This window comes from Anser anser, assembly GCF_964211835.1.
Source record: "Anser anser genome assembly, chromosome: 4".
Classification (NCBI taxonomy): Eukaryota; Metazoa; Chordata; class Aves; order Anseriformes; family Anatidae; genus Anser; species Anser anser.
Window position 1 is genome coordinate 5,051,783 of NC_139724.1, and position 27,043 is coordinate 5,078,825.

At 50.8% G+C, this 27,043-nt stretch overlaps 1 protein-coding gene and 2 long non-coding RNA genes across 8 annotated transcripts in view; 2 read left to right on the plus strand and 1 right to left on the minus strand.

Moving 5' to 3' along the window:
- LEF1 (lymphoid enhancer binding factor 1) overlaps window positions 1-27,043 on the plus strand; it is a 62,971-nt gene that overhangs the window by 3,011 nt on the left and 32,917 nt on the right. The gene's annotated exons all lie outside the window — the stretch shown is intronic.
- Window positions 12-15,790, minus strand: LOC310898412. Its single transcript, XR_014583281.1, has 3 exons — window positions 15,713-15,790; window positions 14,700-14,745; window positions 12-13,767 (listed from the first exon to the last, which is right to left on the minus strand). It is a non-coding gene; the product is annotated as an uncharacterized lncRNA (long non-coding RNA).
- Window positions 14,308-25,424, plus strand: LOC310898410. Its single transcript, XR_014583279.1, has 4 exons — window positions 14,308-19,828; window positions 19,944-20,147; window positions 20,488-20,618; window positions 22,854-25,424. It is a non-coding gene; the product is annotated as an uncharacterized lncRNA (long non-coding RNA).

Consider the following 27,043-nt stretch of genomic DNA (forward strand, 5'->3'; position numbering starts at 1 on the left):
GAGTTATCTCTTCCAAAGACGGGTTTTGGCGAGCGGGGTTTCCTCCTGCTCGTCCTGCAGCGCGTGAGCACGCTGTGGTTTCGGGTAGCTTCAGCTAAGGTGAAGGCTGCACTTCTGGAGCCTGCAGCCGGCGGGGTTTCAGAGCTCGTGGAGGTGTCGGTCGTGAGCCTGCTGGAAAAAGCTGAAATCGGCGATTAAGCGCAGCCAGCATCTGACGTCCTTTGAACAGGGCCGGGGGCCGGGGGGGGAGCCCTGGTTTACGACTGTAGGATAATGTATGGCGGAATGATGTAAATGCCGTCTTTGTAGTCACTAGGACAGATGTGAATTTTCTGGCTTTAACTCTTTGTTTGGTGAGGAGTAGCGAGGGCTGGAAGCAGAGCTGCTCGAGTTGCTTGTCAGTGAGATGAAAAGGCTTGGTTCTTTTTTCTTTTGCCGTCAGATATGGCATTGCTCTTTGCTGATTGACATTTATTCCTGCCATCGGCTGCTCCATGCAAAGGCTTTATGCATCTCTGGGAGTCGTGCTCTGAAACACGCGGTGTAACTTCCTCCACACACTGTGAAGTGAAACGGTGCTGTAGGAATTCATGTCAGCCCTAGTGCAGAGCCGGAGGTACGGCTTCCCGTTACGTTGTGGCGGGCACCGATTCCTCCAGGTCGGTCCCTCTGATTTCGTTGCTGAAGAGGTACCTGGACGGATGGGTTTTAATGCATTTCTAATTTGGGGCAGTAAATTCCTCTGGCCACTGGGTATGCAGAGAGAGAGGTGATGGGGAGACAATATTAAAACGAGCTGTGGAAACTATATTAGTAGAATGAGAGCAGAGTGAGAAACAAATTTGCTTGTAGGCATCCTACTGAAGGAATGTCGCTGCAGTCATATGTGCTGCAGTACGAGAAGTTGGATGCTGCTATTTCCTCATGATAAAGCAGTTTTCCTTTTTACTGGCTCTTAGATTTTTATTTGGCAGCCTTTGTCAAACGACTGGCATTATTTTGGTCCCCTACGTCCTTGATTTTTTCTTCAGGGCTGTGGCTTTTGACTTCAAAAGCAAAAGGACGGGGCCCAATTAGTGTCGGCGATTTAATGGTAGCAAAGGGTGGTAAAATACCGGGTGTTTACTTGGGAAGGACTGAGCAGTCTGGCAGTCCAAAATTCCCAATTCTGCTGTCATGACATGTCGCTGCTCACGTCTGAAAGATGCAGAAACATGCACCACGTCTTGCTTTCCATTGCTCTGCGTTTAAAAGAGACGGTGCTTGCGCGGGAGTTGCTGCTCGGGGGCCTGCGTTCGTTTAGGACGGGGCACACACACACAAGCTGTAGCACTGGCAGTCCCCCCGTGCGGTGACCATGATTGTTGATATTCGCTGTTGTAAGCACTGCTCCGTGGAAAACTTTAGCTCCGATGCATCGAGGGGGAAAGGATGCAGCGTCGTGAGAGGGCACCGAGCCCCAAAACAGAGCCGGGGAAACTGAAGGCCTCTTTCCCCCGCTATGCTCCCAAGAACGAACCCGGCGCTGGCGCGAGGCTTGGAGTCACAAAATCTGGTTTAATTATTCACTTAGGATTTTCTGCATGTATGCATGTAGGAGGGCTGCTGCTTCTTACCGCTCTGGCATCGATTTTCAGAAGAGCATCAGCTTCTTGCAGATGTATCCTGCTCAGGTAGCTCAGGTACTGGGGGAGCCCACATACAGGGCTACATTGGAGGGAAGGGGGGCACGCATCTGCTCCCTGGTTGTAAAGACTCCTGCCTGGCATCTAAGGGGCTAATTCAGCTCGGCACTGCTCGTACATGTTGGAGCAGCACCACTAGTTCTGTAAAACAGCGCTCGGGGAGCGCTGCAATGTTGACATAAGTCTGGAGCGCCTTCAGTTTAACCGCAAGCCTACACGCTTGAGTTATTAAATAATATTTTTTGTTTAATTGAACTCTAATCTCCGCCGGTCCCGGAGCTGACAGCTGGCTCTTGACGGGCGTTGCGTCCAAACTGGGGTCTCCACGCTCTGCCTTTCACCCCAGCACCCCCAGTCCCACCTCAGCGGGGCATCCTTTGCCGGGGCTGGGGCAGGGGTCCCCCCGCGGTGTACCTGCGCCCTGCCATTTGCATGACAAAGCCGCCGCTTGCTCGCTGCATCTGTGGCCTGGAGGTGTGGGGCAGGATGAAAAAGCAGCCCCAGGGCCCTGAATTTTATTTATTTTTTTCCCACCCCTCTGGGACACCTCGTGTCCTTCCGAGGGTTGGCGCAGGGGTGTGAAAAAAAAATGCATCCCCCGGTAAATGGTGACTGCGTGGGTAAATCTGTGCTGGTTTGTTGGGAGCGTGAGCCAGGAGGAGTAAGTTGTTGTTTGCTCGTCAGGCTTCGTGCTGCCCTGCTTGAGCCAGACCTGTGATCGAGGTGGTGGGTCAGCTTTGCTGGAATGGGAAAAAGTTACTTTGAACAATGTGTGCAGAGAAAAAAATGTCCTTTTTCATAAAGAACAGGGAAAGGCTTTACACTCTTGCTCTGTGAAATTAACAGTACAATTTTAATTGTACTTAGTACAATAGTCAGACATACTACGTCTAATAAACCTTAAAAGAAGAGAACTGAGGTGTAATTTCAGGGCAGCTTTTGGAGGGAAGAGGGTGTATGAGGAGGATTTCAAATTTTGATAAATCCACTGTGGTCAGAGTGGTCTCACTTTCCCTTCTCCACCTTGTTTCTGTATTCGTATGTATTTTTATTTCCATTTTACTAGCAACTGCTTTGCCCTTTTCAAGTGGGATTTGCAGGAGAGTTAGCTGCAAGTTCACGCACAAGCCGGCTGTAGCAGTACATACTCTTATCAGCTAAAATCACTTATAGCTGGGTAAGTGGAAAGGCAAAGCAGTCCGTTTAGGTAGCTGCAGGAGAGGGGGCACGTGATGACGCTCAAACCGCAGTAACACCTGGTGAATGTGCATCCTGTCTGCTTGAGATATCTTTCGGTGGTTTCTCAACATCACGGGCGTGCTGAAGATGGGAGACGGAGACAGCTGTTTGTTTTCTAGCATGTGTGGGTTTCTCTTTTTCGTTAGTTTTGGGGCAGCAAACCTTTCTCATCTGTGTGATGGGAATGTGGAGACAAAGGAGGAGGCTGCAAAAGAGCCATTGCTGTTTCTTAAAATCACACAGAAAATTGTTTTGTCTTTGTTCCCCCCCCCTTTCCCAGTGAATTAAACTTTGCTCTGGAAGCTGCAGGATTTCTGCAACCTCCCTTTTGTCCCTTCTCATCTGTTCTTGGGCTCCGGGTTTATTACTTTGTGGCTAAACTGTGTCTATGTTAGCAGCTGGAGGTGTTAAATAGGTTGGAGGATACAATCTATAAACACCTTACAGTGACTTGCAAAACATAGCACATCCGTTTGACAGTGAAGAGGAATTCTGCTAGAAGAGTTTGAATGCAAAGGGCAACACTTATATGCAGGGCCCCCCTCCCTGCCCAAATTTTGGGTATTCCTGGTGCGCATCTGCATGGTGATGAGCACGGAGGTGGCCCCTGTCCTGAAGAGCTAGCATCCCAGGAGAAATGTGCAGGTAGCATGGACAGGAGCAAGCAAGAAGGTAGAAATAGCAAGAGTGCGTTGCTACGGGGTCTCAGTGAGAGATTCCCTAGCTGCATCGTGCTGTCCCTCAGGAAACATTGGCTTGTGGAAGATTTTGGGGACCTTGAGAAGAATGTACTGGGGTGTTAGTGCTAGCATATCCAGCCTGGAAAACAGTGCCTGGCAGAGCTGCAGAAGGATACAAACATGGGTTTTAGTTAACGCTGTCTTCCCGTTCCCCTTGGTACCTCGCTGCAATGGCAGGCGTTGCAGGGGTTGCTTGCAGGTTCTCCTTTTGGAAAAGGGGGGCAGAAGTTTCTGTGGTGCCTCTGGGTGGGCTTTTGTTCAGAGCTTGGTCTTGTCGACAACCCAGACAGAGTCCTCGTGCAGATACATACTTATGCACAAGCATACACATGCTTATGTCCATTCGTCTGTGTGCTTTTGTATGTATGTTCGTGGTCTTTCAGCACATACTGGTGAAGAAAACAACCTTTCTGCTTTTGCTGCATTCCCCCTTTCAGGGTGGTACAGCTGGTAAATCTAGCTAATTGTGAACGGGTAAAGGGGAAAGAAAATATTCCCCTTGTGGCTTGGTCCAGAGGTGGGTTTCACGTGTGTGTGACTTCAGCTGAGGCGTGACCAAAAACCCCACCCACTGCAAATAATCAAAGCTGGAGCTTTGGTGTATCAACATGTGTATGTACGTGCCCTAAATCTCATTTCTCTGTATATCTAGGAGCTCATTCAAGGTAACCTGTAAAAGGTGGGGCTGCTGCTTTCATTTTCAGGTGGTGTAAAAGCAAAATGTCATTCTTCTTGTTTTGGTGCTGTGCCACCTCTTCTGCAACTTAATTCCTGTCCAGAAAAAGGTGTTAATAAGAACAGCTTGTTATGGGCTTCAAGTGCCAGAGAGGATAGGGCTCAAGAAGGCCTGAAGCTCTACGGGTTCAGGAATTAAAAGAGGAAAAGACTTTCTCCAGATCCTTGCAGTGCTGCGTGGCTGCAGGCACTGAAGAGCTGGGTACTGCTGGCCTGGCTCCTCCAGAGTGCTTAACTTCTGTTTATGGTTAGGGAAAGCTCTCCCGATACGGGAAGGAAATAACCCACACAAAAGCATTTTACTGCTGCTGTAATATTTCTGAAGACCTATTAGAGGCATGCGCCTTCTTTTATTTTTTTTTTTTTTTTGAGCCATAAAATAGTGTCTGTGTCTCTCAGAAAGAGACATATGTGCAAGAATACGCTGCGGAAGGAATACTGAACAATTTGCAGCCCGAGGTGCGTCAAATCCCCAGCTGCTGCCCCATGCACAGCACGATGCGCTGGGATCTTCCAGACGGCCCTGTCTTGGCTGGGGGGCAGCTATCGCCAAGCTGGGGGTGGCACGTGGGGTGTGAAAACCCTTCCCACCTCCCCGTTGGGTTTAGTCCCATTTCGTAGGCCCCTGGGGAAGGCAGCACAGCTGCTTTGCATGCTGTCCCTGTCCTGGCAGCCGGGGATTAGCATCTCTGTCACTCCGGCCCTTCCTAAGCATTGGATTCACTTAAGAAAATTGCATTCAGAATAACTTAATCTAGCAAGCCAACGGCTTCTATTTTAAGACTTGGATCTTGTGGATGTGTTTATTTAGTTTGGGTTTCCCACTTCAAAGGAATCTGTCCTGTCAGCAAGAAAGTGATTGAGCACTTAAATAAAAACGTATTCATTGAATCTTTGGGGCTGAACGAAAAGTATGGTAGGGAGTTAACTTGCGCGCCAACTGTGCTGATCGGCCAGGGATTGTCCTCGTAAGGGGGAAGAGACACAGTCTGAACCACGCCAGGAGGAATCTGTCCCCTGGCTTCTGCTGGTGGTGTTGCCAGCTGGCACTTGAGGTGATGAGGAAGGACCTCGAGTATCTTTGTCTGTGATCTTCAACGTTACCAAATCCCTCATGCAAAAGAGCATTTTTGTGGAGCTGAAAGGTCGACTCAACGTTCGTCTGTTTTCTTTGAGTGGCTGTGAGCGTTGGTGAGATTGGGGCATAAAATCAATAGGAGGACCTTAGTCAGCAAACATTACAAGTGTAAAGTTACGAGGCTTTGATCGAGTATTCATAATACGGGCAGTTTAACAGGAGAAGTAGGAGCACTATTGACACCACTGGTAACACTTAGGACAGAGCATCACTTTGGCCAGGTGCTGCTGGGCAAAATCCCAAATGCACCTGCCCGCCCAAGCACTCTCTGCAGTCTGGCACCTTCCTTTCCACCATGCCACGCAAGCTGGCAGGCAGCACCAATGTACTGTAATGTCCCAGTAATGTAATGTACCAATGGCCCTTAGGAGCCTGATTTCGTGCATGCTTTTGTCGTGCAGCACTTTCTGAAAGCACTGGCACTTGGAGTGAGCACGGGTGTGCGTGTGTGCTCCTGTTTGCAAGGGAACTCCAGTCATGCTGCCTTGGCGAAGAACAAAAGAAGTCTATTTGTTAGACAATTTGTTCTTCTGCTTGCTTTCTGGAGGAAAGCTTTAAAGTGAATCGAAGCAGACAGCTGCACATCCAGCCTGGTGCTGGGCACTGTATGTACTTGAAGCTTGCAATTGTGACCCTTGGGAACCATGACAAACCCTGCAGGGACAGCACTGTGCATGAGGTGTAGCAGAATTCAAAGTCCTTGTGCCGAAATCCCATTGATACTGATGGCAGCTCAACTTCCCTCTTAGCTGACCTGACCAGATCTCTGAATGGGAGGGCACAGTGGTTGTCTGGAGAAATGAGTCTGGAAATGGTCTGACTGGTCAGGTACATCCAGAAGGAGACACAAACAGGGAAAGGGGCATGGGGCTTTTTTGGGGCAATTTTGTTGGCTCAGAGGTGAAGAGCAATGAATTCTAAAAAGCTGTCCCTGTAGTCTGTGTGTTTTGAGTCTAGAGTTTGTGCTCCCAGTGACACTGCCTGCTCAGAAGTAACTCTTTTTCAGTCACCTAGCTATATTATGAAGCTCTGTTTCTACTATTTTCTGCCTCTTTCTATATTTCATAGAATCATGAAATCATAGAATGGCTTGGGTTGGAAGGGACCTTAAAGATTATCTAATTTCAACCCCCCTGCCATGGGCAGAGACACCTTCTACTAGAGCTGGTTGCCCAAAGCCCCATCCAACCTGGCCTTGAACACCTCCAGGGATGGGGCACCCACAGCTTCTCTGGGCAACCTGTTCCAGTGCCTTACCACCCTCATAGCCAAGAATTTCTTCCTAATATCTAAATCTAATTTTCATTTAAAACCATTACCCCTTGTCCTATCACTATACTACTTGACAAAGAGTCCCTCCCCAGCTTTCCTGTAGGCCCCTTTTAGGTACCGAAAAGCCACCATTTACATTTAGTACCACCAGTACATTTAGGTACTGTAGGCCCTGGAGCCTTCTCTTCTCCAGGATGAGCAACCCCAACTCCCTCAGCCTTTATTCATAGGAGAGGTGCTCCAGCCCTCTGATCATCCTCGTAGCCCTCCTCTGGACTTGTTCCAACAGGTCCACGTCCTTCTTGTGCTGGGGGCCCCAGATCTGAACACAGTGCTCCAGGTGGGGTCTCATGAGAGCAGAGCAGAGGAAGAGAATCCCCTCCCTCGGCCTGCTGGCCATGCTGCTTTTGATGCAGCCCAGGACATGGTTGGCTCTCTGGGCTGCAAGCACACATTGCCAGCTTGTGTCAAGCTTCTCATCAACCAACACCTCCAGGTCCTTCTCATGGCTGCTCTCAATCCATTCTCTACCCAGCCTGTACTTGTGCTTGGGATTGCTCCAGCCTAGATGCAGGGCCTTGCCCTTGGACTCGTTGAACCTCATGAGGTTCGCACAGGCCCACCTCTCAAGCCTGCCCAGGTCCCTCTGGCTGGCATCCCTTCCCTCCGGTGTGTCGACCACATCACACAGCTTGGTGTCATCGGCAAACTTGCTGAGGGTGCACTTGATCCCACTGTCCATGTCTCCCACAAAAATGTTTAACAATGCCAGTCCCAAGTTTCAAAACCGCCTCAGAGATATTTCTTTGTGATTGTTTGTTTTCTCTCCACAGTTTCGGCCTATCTTCATGCCTTGATCTTTCTTCATTCCCTCCAAATCTCACACTCATCTACCATAAAAATACAATATAGGGCACAAAATTAGAAGCATCAACATTTTTCAAATGCAGACCATACTTGGGGAGAATTTCTTTCCCCTGACAATGTGCTAAAACGCAGATAATCTGTGTTCAGCCGTGCAAGCGTGTTTAGGTGTTACAATGCCACACTCTAGCCACGTGAATAGGGCCTGTAAAGTTTAGCTCAGATTTGCCAAGCTGCAATTACAAGTGGTGTTTGTGTATTTTGTCGCACGTCATTCCCACCCCAGTGCCTCACGCTGGGCGAGGTCCCTGCCACAGATGGGCACTGGGCGGTGACAGCACGGCAATATGGTGGCAGGCCTCGCTGCGGCCTGCCTCCCCCCCACCTCCCTGCCTTCTCCCCAGGCTGTCTGTGGCATTTCTGTGTCCTGAAACACAAAACACGAGGTGAAGCAGGACTGTAGCATGCCCAGGGCACATTTGGGATGCTTGGGATAGACAAGGAAAGGAAGAGTGGCTGCACCAAGCTGGTGCTTGCAGAGCTTTCGTTGTACTGGGATTCATGGAATAATGTCTTGCAAACTTTCAAATTCATTTAGGTTTTGAAAAGGTGGTTCACTTCACCATGTTCAGCCCTGTGTTACTTTGCAAACAGTGCAAAAAGGAAATAAACCATACATTGCACACACTAAAATACATTTTGAAAAATATTAGCAATTGAAATAACTTAGTCTATAAAGTGCTCCTTTTGGTTTTGCTGCCCTCTGACACTGTAGCACTGAGTTACATTTGTGTGTGCTCCTGACTGCCAGGCTCTCTCCTGCAAAGTAAATTTGAACTGAGCATGTTGGGTTTAAAAAAAATATGTTTCTAAGTCCACTCTCTCAAACAAATTACTCCATGTCTTAAATACCCATGGTACAGGGAGAAGAGCAAGCTGTGATGGATCTATAGGAGGAAAAAAGAAAGAAATGTGGGAAAAAAATAGCTTTTGAGTGCGTGGAATTTTCTGATCTTGTTGTGACTTTTTGTTGTGGCTTTTTTCCTTCTCTCTGTTATTTTAGGAATATTTCTCAGCTAATAGCTCAGAGATCCTGTTTGAGATATAAATCTCCAGAAGGAAAACTCAGAATAGGAGAACTGGAAAAAAAAAATTAGAAAATGCCAGTTTATTAGGCGGCTCCCCCAACAGTTTGACAGCACTGTTACTAACACGTTTTTTTAAACTGGCAGCTACTAGGCTTCTTATCAGAGTGACCTGTAACAGATGACTTCATACTTTGTAATAAGGAAATAGTAAGACAGTCTAGGAAAGGTGGTCAAAATGCTGTTTTGTTCAAAGATTTTTTGAATGAAAGGGCCTTCCCAAAACAGCCTGTACAGAAAGCTTTCTCTCTTTCTTTGAAACTTTAAATTTTTCCTTTTTAAATTTTTTTCAGGGGTTTATATAAATGACAATACTACGCACTAATGGGGCGGAATCAGAAATATCATTGCATCAGCAAATCTTAGTCAAAGCTGGTTTGATGACTCTTGTGTTTGGGAAACAGGCAGACTTTTTAAGGGAGAGAGATTTCAGAGGGGTTTTGTGGAACTTGTCCTCCAGCTCCAGCTGCGCCGCTGCAGGTAAATATGTCCTGTTTGTTAAAGAGTTTTTTGGTCGCTGTCCAAAAAAATGCCCTGCTCTGCTAAATGAACGTTTCTGGCTGATACCTTCCGGACAAAGCATTTTTCCAGGTTCAGTCCTGCTCTGGAGGCAGCACTTCCCAGCCACAAAGCCCTTAACGCATACGCTTGCTGTGGGCTGACTTTGATCTGTCCTGTGTCACCTGCACTGGGTCTCAATTTCAGTGCCGGCTGACTTCTCACCATAGGGCTCGGCTGGCTGAGGTGCTGGCTGGGATTTGAGCCTAGGGGGCAAAGCCAGGGCTGCAGCAGCTGCCTGTAGCAATGCAAGTTGTTAGGCTATGGCTGTTCTGGGGGTGGAGCAGAAGTTTTTGCCTGTGCAATTAAGCATGAAATAGGTAAATCCTGTGTATAATTACTGAGCACCGAGTTGAGCGCGAAGACGTGACCCATGGAAATGGCTGCGGGGCAGTGGCTGTGGGCAGATAGCGGGAAGGTGTCTGGCACCCTGCCCGGGGGGCACTGTCTCGCCTCCCCCCACCCAAAAGCAGGGCTATGAGCCAAGAGGATGGGTCTGCAAACAGGGAGCCCGACAAGCAACGTTTGTTTGGAAGGTGATGGCAGAGGTGGGAACAAAATCCATGTTTCCTGAGCATCCTTCAGGAACCCACCTGGAAGACAACTCCTTTACAAAGATATGGTTTTGTGGTTTTGTGATTTTTTTTTTTTTTGCTTTTTTTTTTTCCCTATGAAATCAAAACAGAATTCTGAGAATGTAAAAACTGGCATGTGTGTGGAGGGGGTGCTAAGAGGATTTCCCAACATCTCCATCTGATTACAAGCAATACAGATAAGAAAGTTCCTGGCAGCACTGGCGTGGCCGTTTCATACCCAGCCTTTCCGCTAAGGACCAGAGAATCCTGATAAAGTTTTTCAGAAAAAAAAGAAAGGAGGGACTTAAAAAATTACCTTAGAAACTTTTTGGCAAAAAGCACACTTTGCTTTTTTCCCATTCTCCCTGCCCACCACCTCAGCAGCACCAGCGTCTTCCCCCTCTTTTATCTGTTTGCCATCACTACTCCAATGGCAGGGGGGCAGACTGCTTGCCCCCAGCATGGTTACATGCACCTCTGTCTCAGTCCCTCTCTCCAAAATCCTGCATAAATGGGGCCAGGGAATGAGCACAGCGTGCATGCTCCCCCAAAAAACTGCCATCCATCCTGGGCTGCTTCAGCTCCTGGGGTCAGGAGGCCGGCCGTGCCGTACAGAAGGCTGGCTGGAAGCCTCTCCTGGGCTGGGGAGGGTCTCTTCAGTTTCAGCTGCAAGAAAGGAGCAAGCTTTCAAGCACAAGGATCAAGTGGATCCTCTGTAAATGAAGAAAAAATGTCCCTGGAAGGGAAAATAAGCAGTAATTACAGAGAAAAATACTTTCTCATCACAATAATGGCTTGATGCTGAAAGGTAGGGTCGCGGCATCATATAGACGTGACTCCCTGACGCTGTTTCGGAGACCTTTGCGAAGCTGTGCGTATTGCCCGCTGGGTTGCTGGAGGCTGGCGTTCACTTGCCGAGACCTGGGGCTCCCCATGGGACGTGGAGATGACTGTCCCACCAGCCCAGCAGCTGGCTGCTCCGGCACCCGGTGCTTCCCACTCCTTCCTCAGCACCGCTTGATGAGGATCCCTCCAGGCCTCGGAGCTGATGCTGGAGCCGCAAAGAACGAATCCCGATTTAAGAAAACAGGAGTGCAGAGGAAGCAGTAAATTTTCAGGGGAGAGCTGGGGACAAAAGAAAAAAAAAATTGACACCTTGGCTTAATGTTGAAAAGACTTAATGCTGTTAAAAAATAAGCTTTTGCACCTTGGTAGGGAAATTGCTTGCTACATTTGGCACCAGTTTGAGCCTCAGCACGGCTGTGTGCACGTTAAGGAATAGCCAAAGTAAAACTGAGACAGTTTCCCAGCCTTGAAATGACAAGGACATTGGCGCTGTGTCCACAGGGAGGGAGGGCAGATCCTGTGCAGTTGTCTCTGAGTGGGGTTTTAATGACTACAGGGAGAGAAGAAGCACTAGAACGGCAGAAGGAAAATGCCACAGCTAGGAAATTATTTTTATTGCTAATACATGGGTGCTCATAATGTCTAATTCTTTACAGCTTATAATGTTTAATTCTTTACAGCTTTTGCTTTATTTGCACATTCTTCGCTCCTCGCCGCTCTGCACGCTGTAGTGGCAGCGAGCATATTTCAGAATTACTGTTCTCAAAAGCCTCTATTCAGTGGTTTTGAATGAATAAAAATGTTTGTTGAAGCAGCAGCGGTGCTCAGGGCGGTCAGTGCCCGGACAAGAGCTGTGGCATGTCCCTGGCTCTGCCCTCCCTGTGCTTTACATCCTCCTCCTGCCCTCTCCTTCCCACCGCTTACTTTTAAGACTTCCCTGGAAATATTTTCTTGGGACAGCGTAGGCGTGTGTTTAGTCAAAGCCCAGGGCCGCCTTTCTTGGTGGAGGTTTGCCTTTGTGTTCTCTCGTGAAGCCAGAGGAGGAGAGGGGAGGAGGGTGGGAGCATCTGACACCCCCAGAAGTGGCATTGTGGCAAGGCCAGTTTCAGGGCAGCACTGCGGCTGTCCGTGTGGCTGGGGAAGAGGGAATCTCAGAGGAAGCTTTGCGGTGCTTTATACTTTTAGATCACTGGTTATCTTTCAGATAACTAATGGGGATTTAATGTTCCTTCACCACGTGTTGTGTCTGGTTTAGGATAAGCGAACCACTGTCGGTTTACTACAAGGAGCTGCAGAGGGGAGGCGACACCCAAGGCATCTGTATTATTTTGCCTTGCATCAGGTGCTAAAAGTCACTAAACGCACCGTGAGTCACAATATTTTTTCCCAATTTGACTCGCTTACCCAATCATATTTTTACTCCAGCCTTCAGGCTTGAAAAAGCATGTGCATAATCAGTTCATTTTGTGTGGTCTAGGCTATAAAAATGCCCCCTCTGTTCTTTCCATATGAAAAACGTGTTTTTAATTTTGGGAAACTTATATAATTTTCTGTGCTTTCTTTTGTATTTCAGATTGAAAACAAATGCTGCCTTCCCCTAACTTTGCATGTTCCAATTACGGAGTTGTGAAAATAAGTCATCCCTCAGCTTTTGTTACTTTAAAACAGCTATCGGTGATGTCAGAGTCAATACTAAAAGCATTAAGAATGCTGGCAGAATGTAATGCAGCTGCAATCCAACATGATGTTGGAAATGGGGTTGAGAGCATAAAGGCTTTCCATATTCCCAGGGCGCACAACTGCTCGCGGCCTTGGCTTTGATCTCTTCAAAGGCTGCTGCCTCCTCCTCGATGGAGAGACTTGGCTGCCACTCGCTCGCATTGAAAAAAGGCAGAGGTCTCTATTCAGGCAGAAATCAATCAGTGTGCAGGAACAATTATGTGTAATTCAACCATCATGAAAACAGGACGAGATTATGGGTTTGTTACCTGAGTGACTGCGTGGAGATGGGGAGCAGCGGACGCCGGCGTCCCGCTGACACACCGCATCTCGGTGACAATTAGGGACGTGTGAGCAGGGCAGCGGGCGGGGGCGGCGGGATGACAAATGCTGGTCACGCTGTCCAGCAGAGCAGAAAATGAGGTTACAATTGGGAGATAATGTTTGCATATGTAACCATATTTCAGCAAGCTGGGCAACTTCAGGGGACAGAGGAGATGGGCTATCGTAAACAACGCCGCTGCGTGCCGCGGCCAGGAGCTCTCAGCGAGACGGCCGCGCGACCTCGGCGTGAGAAATCCGGGCGCCGCGTCCTAATGAGCTGCTCGTGGGATGCAGCCTGCCAGCGCTCGGGGGTGAGAATTTCCCAGGAGTAGGAGAAAAACCCTGGCTTCGGCCCCGGGGGGGGGCAGGGGGAGCAAACAGGAATGTGGGCAGCGACGGCGGCTCGCTGCGGATGCGTCCGTCCCCTCTCGGTGGGGATCTGCTTCGCCCCGCGGAAGCGTGTCCCTGAGCGAGAGCGCTTTTCGATTTGCATGGTAACGTTTTGGCTGTAGTAGGCTGCCGGGGGTGTGACGTGATGCTCAAAACATCTTCTGATGTATAATGGCCTCCTTTAATTAGGAACTTGCTTTCTCCCCCCCCGCCTCCCCGCCCCGAGCGGTGAGCAATAGCGCGCTGTCTTGAAAAAGAGGAGAACCTGCGTGCGTAGTGTCAGCCACGAGAATATTTATTTAAAGTGTTATTGCCTATAAAGTCTTAAAATAGTTTTCCTCCCAAAAAGGCAAAATAAAACACAGATGACTGATTATAAAATGGTATCCCTGCTCGGTTTGGTACACAGGACGAGCTTTACCTTTTATACAGCTCAGGCTTAGACATCAGAGGCGCAAGAAGCTGCTTTGAGTTACAGATCTTCAAACAATAAGTCAAAACAAAAAATCAATCCCTCCAGTCCCTGGGTGCAGTTAGCTAAAGATAAAAGAGAAAAATAAAGTTATGCTAAAGCAGGTAGAGGAAAGGAACAGATATGCCAAGGAAACACAGAGGACAAGTGCAGAGCTGAAGCGGGCCCGGTGCGAGCCAACATCAATGAATTTTTGTCTTATCAAAAACTTTCCGGGTTGCCAATTCTTTTCAGACTGGATCCACTCTGCTCCACGGCTGCCTGGAGCCTTGTCTGCTGTAAGGGCTGCTCTCCCCACCCTCCACATGCCTCCTTGGAACCCTTCAGTTCGATCACACCAGGGCTAGGCAGCATCTCACACACGTGTGAAACTGCGCTGGGAACGGCAGCTGGGAATTAAGGGCTCGGGTAATCCCTTGTCGTTACAAATGCAAACTGAGATTTCTGTTCAAATGTTTGGTGGAAGATGCACATCTCAAAAAAAAAAAAAAAAAACAAACAAACCAGCAAAGTCATTTCCCTCTGGTGATGTGTCCCCCCCTTCCTCCGCCTCCCTAAAAATTTAGATGGCAAAGGAATGTTTTTAATGTAGGAAAAAAAAAGGAAAAAAAAAAAAAACCAACAGGAACAATGTGATTTATGCTTTTTGGCAGCCGATTCGTGACATTTTTGATGCCGGTTAGCTGTCTTGACTCAATCAAGCACTTCGCTTAAGCCATAGCCTGCAAGAAGGAGAGCATTGCGCCCCGCAGTCACGATATGCCTGCCGAACTCCTCCGTGCGTGCAAAGCCACCTGGTTCGTAGAGGAGGTGGAGAGGTTTCGCTGGTGCCCACCACGTCCACGGCTGGGACAACAGAGCAGAAAGGGAAGTGTCGTGGCCCTAAGCAAAAAGTTGGGGATCTGCAGATGAACATAAACCGGGGCGAGGGTACCGACGCTGGGTGTTGCTCGTAGCTGAGGTTTGAGGAGGGGATTTCAGGCAGCTGCCTGCTAACCTGGTGCTGATTCTTCTCACTTCGGGCTGCTTAACCGCTGCCTTCCCTGCTCTGAGAAAAACATAAATCACACTTTTCTCTGTCAACAAAGACATCAGCCGCTACAAAGATGTTTATGGGATTGCAAGCTGAACAGGAAAAGGGTTAATGAGCAGAGATGTTACTATGAGATACGGTGTGGGAGACGTGCCCCACGGTGCGAACAAACGGTACCTTCGGTCTCGTGTTTCGGTGAGCTGGAAGTCACCGTAGGTAACCCTACTCAGGGGAAATGTTCAGCCTTCAAAGAAAAAAGAAAAACCGCCACCACAAGAAAACTGCAGCGCGATAACTATTCCCATTCATCCCTGGGTGGGCAGCACCTTAAGGATGCGTTTTTTTGATTGCTTTGACAGCTCTCCCTAGGGTTGCCGGCCGTGGGGTCGAGCTGGGGCCGGAGCTGCCCTGCTGCAGCAAGGCGGTGGGTTCCTCCAGTCCCACCTGGAGGTGACATCTCCTCAGCAGCAGCCCTCGGCCTCTCTGAAGAAATATTTTGTGTTCTGCAGAGGCGCAGACAGGTCTGGGGCTAGGTGATGGAGATCTGGGTCGTGAGATGTGCTTCTTTCTCATTAAGGGGAGGAGGACGGGTCCTGCTTGGGGCTGCCAAGGCAGCGAGCAGGAGCTCACTGTAAGATAACTTCTGGACAGAGGGCACATGGTGCCTTCTGGTCTCTTCTGTTTCCTTCCTGAAGGGTGCCAAGCGCAAGCTCCAAAATACTTCGGTTTGAAGCAGGGTGAGCTGGGAGGCTTTCTGCCAAGCACGGGGCTTAAACAACCGAATCTGAAGCAGAAAGTGCCTCAGCTGAACTTGCAGAGCGTTTTGGTTGCTTTCGTTCGAAGCGTGTGTTGAATGGACACAGAGGAGTGAGTGGAGGTGGGTGGGGGCTGTAGGGTTGTGCCTCTCCTTCCCGCTCCTCCTGCCCCTACCTAGCCACTGTGGGGAGCACCAGCCAGCTGCCCGTCCCGCTTCAAACCTGCAGAGAAACGCGCTGGCCAGGCCTCGTTCCTCCTGGTGTGGGGCTCTTCTCCCTTTGTCTTTCCCGATCCGTCCGAGCCGAGCATCCCAGCAGCAGCGGCAGCAGCAGCTAATTGATTTCACCTGTGTCAGCTCGTCCGGCACAGCGAGCGGGGTGTACCGGCGGCAGGGAGGAGCCGCTCTCCTGGCAGGGAGCGAGCGGCGCGATGGATGCTCCTCGTTTAGGGCAGTGCCTAATTGGGGCACGCCGCTTTCGGCAGGCGCCTTGCACAGAGACAACCCCAGCATGCCAGATGGCAATTCGGGCACCCCGTGGTACGTGTCCCTCTCTGGAGAAGGCATCCCGGGATGGGTCCTCCTGGGAGCAGCGCACACGGCCCGGGCGATGCAGGAGCAAAAGGCAGCCCTCTGTAGACGTGCCACCCCAAAGGCCCCGGTGTCCCCGGCCCCAGGGGACGTAGCAGCAATTATGGGGTTGTGCAGCTGCTGATTTGCATGTCTGCCTGCCCGGAGCAGCTCTCGTGTCACCCCGCCGTCCCCCCCGGCGCGGCGTTGCTTTGCGGGCGTCTTCTGCTCTCCCCCGGCAGCCCGAGCAGCTGGACCTGGAGAAGTATCGAATTAGCTTTATTATGCCGCTGATCTGAAGTCATTACTGGTGTAAGCCGATGCAGTCCCATTATTGTTGATGGGATTGTGGCTCTTCATGTCACAGGTGAATTGGGCTCAATTAACCGGAGCCGGTTGGTCTTAATTAGAAGCTCGGCTCCTCCCGGAGGTGGGACGCCCCGGCCCTGCCTGGCCACCCTGGGGGGCTCTTGCCTTCGCTCCTGCTGGATGCCACCCCCTGCAGCCTGCCCTCCCCTTCTCCCAGCAAAACCATCTTCCCCCCGGCACCAGCCTCCGGTCAGGCGGGACCGTCCCGAGGCCGTGCCCATCTGCTGGCCCTTCCTACAACGCGCTGCCTCCCGCTAAATATAGCGCCCGCCTGGGCCCTATTTTGGGCGTCCGATTTAAGCACGATCTTCGCTGGGAGCCCTGCAGGACTCCGGGGCCAAAGCCCCGCAGGAGGAGCCAGGAGGAGAGGAGCCGCCGCGGCTCGGCTTCCTGAGGGCTCGCGTCCTTCCCTGGCCAGGAAGGATGTGCTGGGGACAGAAAGCTCGCGTGGGGCTGCCCGGCCGGCCGGCTGCTGCGAAACAGGCGGTGCGACAGCTGATCGCTGCCTCCTCCCTGGCTAATTAAGAGCTCCTTCCTCTGCCTGGTCGTAGCTTTTTTAATTTTTTTTTTTTCCATTTTCCCCCCTCCGGAAGCTCGTGGGAACGCGGCCGTCGGAGACCTCTGCCCCTGGCGAGATGGGGCTGAGGGTGGCCAGGGGGACGAGGTCGTCCGTGTGGGCGAAGGCTGGTTTGGTGCTCAGCCTCAGGCTGATCCCTTTCAGACCACTCTCCCCCCGGTGCCTTAGGGTTTGTTAGGGCTGTTCTCGCGACCCGGCGCGCGTCGTCCCGCGGGCCGGAAAGCAGCTGCAGAGAGCCAGGAAGGGGCGAGCAGCTGGAGGCGCTGGCGGCATTTGGAGGCGGTGGAAGTCGCGTTTTCTCACGACCTTGCTGGGGTCTTGCCCTTCCCTGTCCACGTATCACCCTCAGCAGGGGTTCACCGTCAGGGCAGGGGACGGGGGATGAGGAGAGCGATTTGGGTGGAAAGCAGTGGGTCGATGGGGAGCTGGATGGGCCGGGGGCTGCTTGTCCGTGTCTGGTCTCTCCAGGAGGGCATCCCGTGGTCTGTGCCATGCCCCATATTTCAGTCCCTTTTCACGGGGCTAGGCAGCGTTTTGAGCTCTTGCTGTGGATACTCAACCTGGTTGTACCAGGGGTGGCTTCCTGAGCCATCCTGCCTGTTACCTCCACGGCCTTAATGAAGGACCCCTCGTTTCCCAGCGGGTGTCCGGGTGCGAGACCAGCGCTCAGCGCCTCGGGGGCTGCGATACCCGAACACCCCCGTAGCTGCTCGAAGCGGGGAGCGCGGGAGAGGAAGGTGCTGCTATTTCGGTTCCCGCGGTGGTTCGTAATGGGTGCCTCGGTGCCGAGATAAGATGTGGTGGGTGGCATTCACATCAGACGCGGCCCCACTCGCGAGAAACAGAAAACAAACAAAAACTGAGATAAGCAGTACTTTTAAGGAGGATCAAAAACTCGTCTGCGTGTTTCTTCTCCCTGGGAGAACCTGTGGTCCTACCGCCAGATCAAATGCAGGGTTAGGTAGGTATGTACAGGGCTCTGGTGAAAAAAAGCAGCAGCTGAACACTGCTGCCAGGAGGATATGACAGCTTTGGCGTGAATCATCACATCGGCGCACCGAAAAAGTATTCTCTGAAAAAGTTATTTTTGTTCCAGTGGAGGTGCTCAGCCATTCCTGCACCGCGTGGGGTGGGAGGCAGTGAGGTGGCTGCGTTTTGGGTGGAAAAGGCACAAAACAGCCTCTCGTTGCCTTGTCTCCTTAACTAGCTTGCAAAAGTGCATCCTTACTTTCTAAGCCTGCTTTGTTTTCATTTCAGTGGAGCTTTACCAGAGCAGCTCATTTGCACTTGATTTATCACATACCTCCCTGCTTTTTCAGCCCTGTCACCTCCGATGGGTTGAAACCCAAAGGCGGGATAAAAGCACGGCGCCTCTGAGCCGTATTTTCTTGCGGAAGCTTTACGTGCATCTTCCCGTGGCTTGCATAGCTCGCATACAGCGGGGCTGCTCCCTGCTGCTATTGCTGTGCAGCAAGTCACTCTCTAAACTTAGCTCTGATCCCAGCCGTCCTCCCCTGAAGATGCACGCCGCCTCAGCCCGCACCTCGGAGGTGTCCTTACGGCGCTTGGTGGCACCCACCCGTGCCCCCCTGGCTGTCACCCCGACGGTGGCCACGTGGGAGGCTGCAGGAGCTGCCGGTGGGGAGGGCACGGCGCCGGCTCTCCCGTCTCAGAGAGATCCCATGCCAGCTGGGTAATGGGGAGAGATTAATGACTGCCTTGGAAGCCAGTTTTCCAGCACGCCGGCCGGAGGGCAAGCATCATGATAGTTGCAGCAGCTGGTTTGGAGAGGAGGGAAATGAGGGGAAGATAAAATTGCACGCCCAGAATGCCAGGGTAGCCTGTGTCCATGCTTTGATGTCTTCTCCCTCCACACCCTCCTGTGGGTTAAAAATGAAACTAGACTGCATTTATCATGGGTGTGTGAATATCTGTATTTAGCTCCGGCAAGCAAGCTCCTGGGCTGGATCCTCGCGTGTGCAGCGCCGGGGAGATGCAGCTGGGCCAAACGCAGGGAGGGAGGGGAGCTCTCTGTGCCCTGCTTTCTGGGGACATGCGGGCACACACACGTCGTCCCCCCTGCCCCTCGTTGTGGGGTGCCAGGGCAGAAGAAGGGGCTCCTCCAAATTGCCGGGTGCCTGCGAGGAGGCAGCTCGGGGGAACGGAGCCTGGCTCCTGCTATCGTGCCACGCCGCTGCATCCACTTCTGCACGGCGCGCTTTAATCAGCAGCCCTCCCCCCGGCCCCCGGGCCTCGAAATTCCACAAAACCCAATTAACAGAGATGAGAGAGCTCTAGCATGTATACATATGAAATTTCAGAAGGCTAAAAAAGAGACTCCTAATACCATAAAGCCTGCCCTAAAGTAAAATTTGCATCTGAAATCTACATAGCCAACCCCCGCGAGGAAGGCGGCATCGCCGAGCACGCCGCCTCTTCCCCCCACGGGGGGAACTTATCCAGGTTGGGCTGGATTTGGCTGCAGCCGGCTTGCGGATGGGGAAACCTCTGCGAGGCGGCTGCAGGGACCGTGCCACGGCCACCCCCGGGGACGAGCAGTGGCCCCGAGGGTCAGGAGAACCTCCCCGGGTCGGCTGCCCAAAGCAGCCAGGTGGATGCGGTGCTTGCGCAGGCTCATTAGGGGAAGTGCTCAAGACTGATCTAATTAGCACCCGCAGACTCGGCCCAGGTGTTTCATGCTTTACTGACCCAGCACCTCGCTGGCTCGTTCCAATCGCCCGTCCTGGGCTGCTTGGAGAAAGACACTCCCCCCTCCTTCCAAATAATTAAAACCAAAAAAACTCAGCAAAGCCAATCCTTTAGGTACAGGTTGGGGGGAACTGGGGGGGGGGAAAAAGCTTCATCCCCTTCTGCTCTTTGTTTTACTGTTTGGTTTGTGTCAGATACACACTTTCTCCTCCTATTATCCTGCCTGCAGCTTAATTTCGTGCTAATTGGAGACCGTGCTTCTGTGGCTCCGCTTGTTTCTGAAGCTCTCCGTGCATGCCTTCCCCACGAGCGATGCACGAGGAGCCCTCTTCAGTTAGGGGAAACGGAGCGGGAGCCGAAGCCTCACGCCCAAATTCCTCCAGCAGTTCCTCGGCAGGGCAGGGGGGGACCGGGCTGCGTGCTGGCAGCACAGGTAAGCGTTTCGCTGCCAAAACACGAGGCCTCAAAGCTGCTTTTTTTATTACCTCCGGATTCTGCAGAGGGCTCGTTATCTCACGCCGCGAGCCAGCATGATCAAAGCCCCGGGAAAGGTCAGGCATTCCTGCAGGAGCCGCGCTCAGCCAGCGCTCCCCCAGCCCACGGCACCTCCCGAAATCCTTTATCTCGCTGAACGAGCCAGCCTACAGATTAGCCAGCCCTGCCTCAGCTTGATGTCGAGAGCACCTAACACCTGGCCTTGGTTTGCTGAAGAGGAGAGGGTTCTTTTTTTTTTTTTTCTTTACATTTTGTTTTGTTTTTATCTCGTGGGGGAGGCGGCGTTTCCTTCCTCTAACCGAATGCAAGGGAGCTCGATGCTGAGAACAGGGTGCATCTCTGCGCTGCGCCGAAGGAGCTGCCTTTCTCGTAGCGTCAGCTCCCAGCTTGACGCAAAGTGATGCAAATGGTGAGTTGCCAAATTTCCCGCACCTGAAAAACCGTCCACGGCATCTTCCAGCGTCGTCGTCTCGTTGCTTTGCTAGACTGGCGATTAATTGCTCTTCTGGGGCCTGTTACCTCGCAGGAGCACTTTTTGCTTGTCCTAACGGGTGTTTGTACACCTGTGGTGCAGCACGAGCGGGCTGCCCCTGTGGGTCTGCGCTGCTGGCAGCCCTGGGGCGCCAGAAGTCCCTGGTGGGGTGGGAAGCCTGCTGCGGTGATGGTCACTTCGCCCTGGCAGCGGGTTGTGGCCTCTGGGAGCTTTATGGCACCGGTTGAGGTAAGGGGAAGGTATGGAGGAGGGTGTCTCTTGCTAAATCCTTCACCGAACTCTTGTGCCACCAGCTAAGTTTCTCTCCGGTGAGCCGCTGAGGAGCGTTTTGCAGAGCCCCCTGTGGCTGCGTTTCTCCCCAGGGGCAGGCATGGCCTTTACTGCGACGAGAATTGCCGAGGAGGAATGTGGCTGTGATCAGAAATTGTCCACCTCTGCCGTGCTGTGGGGAGGAGTTAATTGTGCGGGGGAGCGTTAATTGCCTGGAAAATCAAGCCATCCCTAATGACGGGGCACTGGAAAACTTCGGAAGTGCCTCTTTAACGAAGTAACGCGTAACTGGCTTCGGGCTCGGTCGGGTTGAGGTGTGATTGCAGGGCAACCCCTTGCCACGGGCAGGGCTCTACGTGCAGCCCTAGGACCATCTGGAGGGGTGATTTACCAGGGGCTCAGGCAATTCAGGCTCTCTTTTATGATGTTTAGACTTTTACCCATGTTATAAAGTGCAGTCCAGGCTTTTTATGAGGATGGAGGTGCCTGCTGCACAAAACTTAGGCTGTGGGCTGGGTGTTGTTTTTTCTTTTAAGAGTGATTTTAAATTTTAAAGGGCAGCTCTTGAATTAAAAAAAAAAAAAAATCAAGTCTAGCAGCAGGCAGGAATATCCCACGCAGGATTTAAAGGGCATCACGTGCGTTGTGCATACCGACAGCGTTTTATTTAAGCCCTCTGGCACCTTCCTGGGGCGAGCGCGGAGGCTGGAACAAAGCCAGAGCAGATCTGGTGCCACCACTGGTGGGAAAGTCACATTTTGGGTCCCGAGGACCCGCTGCATGATGAGGCTGCGTTTTGGCAGGCACAGGGCAACTCTCAGAGACTGACCTAGCACCAAAGCCGATGCAGGAGCATCCCCCAAAGACTCCCTTGTTGGCTCCTCTTGATGCTCTGGGTCTGCTACCTGATGCTGAGCGTCCGTACCTGGTCCGTATGAGGTGCACGAGTGTGAGGTTTTAATTTTGACAGCTCCCTGACCTGAGCCACCTCCCGCCAGCAGCCTGTGCTGGGAGACCCTGGCCCCTTTTTTACATCTTCTGAGACAGTGAGATTGGGCAGCTGGGGATATTGGCATCCACGGTGTGGGCCAGAAAAAGTGTTTGAAGCCTGCTTCTTTGAGCCCGTGATTCACTCTCTGCTCCTGCTGAGCTGCGTACTGCGATAGTTGTACTTTTAGCTACATGTAAGTGTAATTTCGGGGCGTGATTTTGTGTCTCACGATCGTTACAAACCCTCGTGGGACTGATCCATAACATTAAGCTAGCAGCTCTTCATCACTTTTGTTTGTACTGAAGTCATCTTGCACAATGTGGCAGAGAAATAATTCCTGTTATGACCTTCTACTGATGGTTCAAATAACCTGTCTAAGAGGCATCCTGTTTCTGGAGGGCCCTATTGCTTTAATTCCTATTAAAATTGGTTTTGCCTTCTGTGGAACAGTGCTGCAGAAATTAAGTACTTGCAAATGCGTTTTACCTCCAGATATATGTTGCAGCTTGCATTTTCAATCCTGGTGAAGCTTTAGCAGACTGCTACTTTTGGCCTAATCATTTGTACGTTTTTAGGGATTTTTTTTTTCTTAGTTTAAAAATGAATATTTTATTTTAAGCCTTTGGACCATCTTGCCCACATCCAGTGATGGATGTCTAATGAGATGACTTTTTACCTCCACTAAATGGTTATATTGTTTGCACTGATGTATGCTAAGACTTGGTGCATTAAATCTTTGGTCATTAGCAGATGCCATTAGCAGAAAAGTCCAAATCACTTAGAGCTGTGACTTAAGACTTTTCATTAAAACCTGAATTTGCATGTTATTGGATAAATCTGTTAATACGGTTTAGCTGGACTCAGAGAAGTTACTTGAAAACTTTTTCCAGTGGGTATGCAGGGTCAGCAGTGCCTGGGAGCCTTGGATTTCGAGGAAGTGCCCCGTGTGCTTGCTCTACGCCCTGCTGTATGCTGGGTGACCTCTATGTTAATCCCACCATGTTCTGCCAGCCCCCCAGGCTCTTAACTCCATGGCTCAAAACTCCTGGCTGCTGGACAGTGCATGGATGGCCCGTCCCATGACTTTGGTGCCAGGCAAAGGTTTCCCCATGGGAGCATTTTGGCCCGGAGTCCTTGTCCTTGCCTTCGTGCGACAGAGCTAAGATGTGCTCCCCGTGCATGTATGCTGAACTTGAACATCTGAACCAAAAACGTGTACATTCCCTGAACTAAGAACATCTCCATTCAGTTCACCTCAAAAAATCCCTGCTCAAAGAGAAGCTGACAGTTTTCAGCCTTCTTGGTCTCAGCTGGCCTCTGTTATGGCACGTGACATTGAGTAGGCTGTGGTATGGACACCACGTAGATGTATACTTGGGAGTGCTCCTATTTTAAGTGCTTTCATCATACTGAAAGGCATCACTGCTGCACGGGATGGGACTTTCTGGGTTCGCCCCAGGATCCTCGGCCTGCATCCTGTGGGACATGAGGAGACCGACAAGGAAGAGTCGCCTCATCCTGTGACGCACGTCGTCGGCCCAAACAGGAACACGCAGGAGCACCAGGAACACGCAGGAGCACCGGCCTTCAGGGGGTGCCCTCAGGCCACTCACTCCTGTACCACATTTCTGTATTTATCCACCCGACGGCCTCTCGTTTGCCCAAACAGTTTCCAGGCTTGGTTTGGAAACTCCCCAGGTTGAGCGTTGGACCAAAGCGCATCCCCTTGCACAGGAGCGTGGCATCAGCTTGAGCTTGTGAAAACCACGGTTCTTGTGTTCCCCTAGGCCAACAGAGAACAGAAAGGGCTGTAGGCAGGTGGGAAACAACGGGGGGGAAACACCTTTTTGGCTGGTGTATGGTAAGGGAATGGCAGGCTGCGTGGGCAAAAGAGCCTTTGCTTAACCCCACAGAGCTGCGTATCTCCAGTGTTGGATGAACCATTCAGGATGGACAAAGTTAAAGGACCATCACATGGGAACCGGAGCTTAAAATGAGCATCAGCTGTTGAAATGTGGAGCATTTACTAGGAACTGATGACCATCAGGAGGACCCGTTGCTGTGCTGGGAGAACAAGATAAAACATTGCAAAATATTTTAAGAGAAATAGCTTTCCGTGCCAGTGTGCTGCTTTGCTGGTGATTTCATGCCCTATCAGTCGTTAGTGCGTATTTCTAAAACTAATGGGCTGTGCGACATTAAACGTAATCTGCACACATGTGCTCTGGCAGCACGTAAATAGCAGCGGGCTTGTCCTCTCTCTGATAGCAGCCTTGAAAGAGCTGCCCGGCTCCCCACACGGTGCCGCAGCATCTCGGGTCTCCCAACAGCCTTCCCGAGAAGGCGAGAACAAACAAATTAAGGAGTCACGAGAGAGTAGAAAACTCAGATAGCAGGGGATTTCTAATCAAGCTATTTTAATACTGGGTGTGCTTTAATCACTCGCTTAATGGCGGTGCTTAATGAACACTTGAAATAAAGTGTGTTTCTGTCCGAGATTCAACAGCCATGCTTTTAAAGCTGTCTTGAGGGAACTCAAATGTTTATTACAACTTTTCAGCAAAAAAGCAGTCACAGTTGTTCTATATTAATTTCCAAGATTGAAGGAAGGAAAGAAAAAAAAAAGTTGCAAAAAGAACAAGAAGGTAGACCTGCCATTAGTATAGTGTTTTCTCACTAACATCACAATTAACCTGAATCCAGATGCTTATTGTAATCCGTCTAGATAGATGCTTATCCCGGGCTTTATCAAATCCCATTCACTCTTTTCTTTGCAGTGCTCCCCTGGCTGCTGCACTCGGGTTTTTATTGTGCACTGACGCTTCAGGCTTCAAGCAGTTTGCCCTTCCTCTTCTGGCATCCCTGTACACGATCTGTGTTGCCAGGCTTGACACCCTGTGGAATAAGTGGTGCAAGATCTGGTCCAAAAAAGAGCCCGGCATTGTTGCTGCATGGCTTGTGCTCTCAGAGAAGAGGCTGAGCACCTGAGAAACTGCCTCTCCCGTGCATTGCAGTGACGGCTGCTTGCTGCTAGGCTGTCTGAAAAGGAAGGAGGTCTTGGCAGCTCAAAAATGGGCACAAACTTCTCCTGCTCCCAAATAACCACATGAGGCTCTGGCAAGGATCTCAAGGGTGCATTCTTTGCACTCTGGTGGCTTCTCCATAACTCCTGGGGGTCTCCTGGGCTGCATCTCCACATCCACTGGCACAAGGTGTCCCAGGGAAGGGGGAAGCGTGCAATGACTTACAGTAATTTTCTTGTTCTCCCCTTCCCTGGCTCCCAGCACTGAATCCAACTTAATTATCCGGCCATGCACTGAAACAAAGGACTTGAGGGAAAGGGGGACTGGGTGCAGTTTTCTTCTGACCTTTGCTAGCGACCAGTTTACTCCCTGAAGCATGCAGTTTTGAGGATAGTTTTGTTCTGAATAAGTGTTACCAGTTGCAAAGCTGCAAAATGTGATGTCAGAAGGGATGCAGGGCTTGACTTTGCCATCTTACCGTGGCAAGTCCCATGGGCGTCACCCCTGGTGTTTCCAAACAGGAAGGGTCACCAACATAAACGGCCCTGTGCTGCCATGCTGGGAAGCAGCGTATAAAGAATGTGACTCTTTTATTTGCCTTTTATAATTCAAAATATTGCTGCACCCCTGTTTCTGAGGGGGTGAGTGGGGTGGTGCCTGTGGGCGTGCTTTCAAGGTGAGGTCAAAAGTAAGGCTTCAAATCCACCGCCTCCATACCTGCTATGTCGTTTTCTCAGCTGCGCTGTCTAGCAATTGGAGAAGATTTTGAAAGTTAAACATAAAGTGATCTCTGCTGTCAAGAGCTTGTAAGGAGGTTGGCTTTATACATAAAGCTATTTGCTGTAAATAAGGTTGCTGCACCTCTGCAGATCTGCCTATGGAAAGGGATTGTATGACAGCTCCCAGGAAGATAGAAAATTGTAATTGCAATTATTGCTAGTGTTGATTACCTGTTTCATCTACTGGTAACTAGTTCTGGCCAAGACACTTTACTGTTACCTCCTCTCCTTCCACCTCCAGCCCCCTGTGCTAAAGCTTGCCCAAGACTGCGGGTCTTCATACATAGGCCTGGTTTTCGCATTGCTCCAAAACTATGCTCTTCTGGCTCTTGCATTTCTATTGCAACAGCTGGTCATCAAAGGCATAAATCCAGAGTTGGTTTAGCCATTAAAATGCCATCACTATTTTGAGATGGCAACTGAAATTTCGGTCTCCTCAGTTTGCCAAGTCCTCCTGCCTAAGAATGATTTCAGGGCCCTAGAAACTAGACGTTAAACAGGCTAAAACAGGGACAGATTTCCCTCGTCTTTGCAGGCCAAGGCATCCTGAAGTCCTTTGACAAGTCATTGGTCTTTGTCTTTTTTTTTTTTTTTCTAAGGTAGACCCACAGCAATAGTGGATGGGGTTGGGTTTTTTTGGTGGTGTGTGTTTGGAGGAGCTGTCTGCTGCTGTGTTTTCCCCTCTCAATTTAACATTTGCTGTCAAAAAGTTGAAGCCATGCTTTTCCAAGTGACCCTTTCTCTCAGGAACAAAGGGAATGCTTGCATTTGGCCACACAGGTCTGTTTTTCTCTTTCCTTAAGGTGTGTGTTGGTTTCTTTTGTAAATTTGTTTATTTTCGTTTTAATTGAGAAGACTATCTGCTAGTGCTTGTACCCAAGGTACAACTTACTGACAGTAGAGAAGTTGACAGGAGACAAGTAAGGAGGCTGCAGCATTTCTTCTAGAAGCGGATAAATGTTTAAAGGAGGGGGAAGAAAAATCAGAGCACTGTTTTGGGTGTCGCTTTTGACTTTTGGCTCCAGGATCTGGCTGGAGGACGAAGTACTTCTTCATTTGTGTGACCTGGCGGTGGGGAGCCATGGCAGGCCTCAGGCCAGGCCCCGCGGCCAGCCCGTGTCGCAGCCTGCTGCTCACAACGCCACCTCCCTGCTCGATGCCCCTTTAATGTCTTTCTCTGGAACAAATGCCCCCCCCCAGCTCCGGCCTGCCTGCCGGGTGCTGAACCACAGGCATTTTTGCTGTGGCTGGCTTGGGATTTTTATTGTTTTTGCACAC